Source organism: Notothenia coriiceps, unplaced genomic scaffold (assembly GCF_000735185.1).
Source record: "Notothenia coriiceps isolate Sejong01 unplaced genomic scaffold, NC01 NC01_scaffold00019024, whole genome shotgun sequence".
NCBI lineage: Eukaryota > Metazoa > Chordata > Actinopteri > Perciformes > Nototheniidae > Notothenia > Notothenia coriiceps.
Genome location: NW_011351725.1, coordinates 14,814 through 17,020, shown reverse-complemented (window position 1 = coordinate 17,020; position 2,207 = coordinate 14,814).

Sequence of the window (2,207 nt, the reverse complement as noted above, 5' to 3'; positions counted from 1 at the left end):
CATACATTTCTCTGGTCTCAGTACTTTACTCCACTACTTATTTTACTGACGACTTTTAACTTTCTAATTCTTACATATTGAACACAAATACCTGTACTTTCTACTTCTTACATGTTGAACCCAAATACCAGTACTTTCTACTTCTTACATGTTGAACCCAAATACCAGTACTTTCTACTTCTTACATGTTGAACACAAATACCTGTACTTTCTACTTCTTACATGTTGAACACAAATACCTGTACTTTCTACTTCTTACATTTTCCAAACAGGCTGGTTCCTTTAGTTTGAATGTGCGTTTGGTGGCGTGATCATTATTATTTAGAGTCATTGCGTGCCTATTGATTTGAACACGATCCGTGTATCCATCATTTCCTGGTCTTCTCTAAAGAAGAGGGACCAATGGAAACATTGTCATGTTGCCGTTGTTCAGCATGGAAACATTCATTAGCTAACAATGACATTATTGTTCTATTAATATAAAGGGAGGTCAGGTACTCTTTAAAACAGCTGCTAGTTATGGGTACTTTTTACTGAAGTACATTTCAAAGACCTCTTTACTTTGACTTGAGTAAAGAAGTTTAGTCAGTACTTCTACTTTTACCAGAGTATTTGTAAACACGAGTATCTGTACTTCTACTTGAGTAAAGGATGTGTGTACTTTTGCCCTCTCTGCATCTGATACGGGTCACAGCTGCTGTTGTAGTGGAACATTATTTGTACCGCTGTGCTTTCTTCCTCCTCTCTCTCCTCTGCAGCCCCGCATCCTGAACGAGAGGGGATTTCCACTCCATTCCTGCAGGAAGAAGGACTGTTGCATGTTTTTTGGGAATGGTAGATCTGACATGAGTCGGAGTTCCCCTGCTCCTGGTGGCCCTCACATGAAGGAAGAGTGTAACGTATCTACTCATGCAATATTCAACACTTTCATCCTGCATCTCAGAATCCATCTGCCTCAGCGCTGAGTTCATCTTCAGGTCAGACAACAGCGAGCACTCTGGCTGCTCAGTGGCACATAGGAGCTGAAAAATGCACTATTTTACCCATCCTGTTGTCCCTGCTAATTTGCCTCGTCGGGATAAAGGTTGTTTTTAATGTTAGTGCCAACATTTTTTAAACATAAGATAGCATTTGTGGTCTTTTGGGTTCAATTTTGTAAAATCATTCAATATTTTAGCCATTTTAAACTCAGAAATTAGATCTGATTTTGTGTAAATGAGGTCTATTGACCATATAGATCAAAAGGAAGAGTAAAACTTGTTGGTGATTATTTATACTTTGTGCTAACATGGGAAATGTCCATCTGTACATTTAGTAAATATAATATGAAGTTAATGCGTGGTGAGGTCACCAAGTAAAACATGAAAAAACTAAAAGAGAAATGTATTAAATCAGGTTTGACAGGTCGATGTGTTCACAACAAACACAATATTATTTAATTAAAAACCAATTGCTATGATGTTTAAAGTTTGCCAAATTAAACTCATAAAAAAAATGTAATTTTGATATTTACCTTGTTTGAGAATTGAGGAGGAGCCGCAACCTGAAGAATTATTAATGCATGGTTTGACAATTTACAATGTTTATCCTACCTCAACTAAAACACTTAAAGGTCCTCTATTATACTGTTTTTCATCAATATATCACAGGTCTCAGATATATACAGAGCCTGTCTCTGATTGGCACAAACACCAAACAGATCATTGCAGCATTACCCATAATCCCCTCTGTTTCAGCCCTGTTTCAAAAGTGCTGATTCTCTGTCTGTTACTTTAGATGAAAATAAGGAGCCCCTCCCCACGCCCCTCCGAGAGACATTTGGTTACAAAGAACTCAATGGTGCTCTAGGAGGAGATTCAGGTGATAAGGAGGGGGGGGGGTTACCTTGGTTGATGATTGGCTAATGGTTACACAAGACAAAACATCGTTATGACATCATAAAGTGGCCAAAATCTGATCAGCTCATTTTCAGACAGGTTTTTATAGAAATGGATCAAAAAGAGAGAGAATCTTTGTTCCTGAAACTTTCATAGTCTCTTTACACAGAGGGGACACATGTTGATGTAGAAGAGACATGAAGAAGAGGGGACACATGTTGATGTAGAAGAGACATGAAGAAGAGGGGACATATGTTGATGTAGAAGAGACATGGAGAAGAGGGGACACATGTTGATGTAGAAGAGACATGAAGATGAGGGGGCACATGT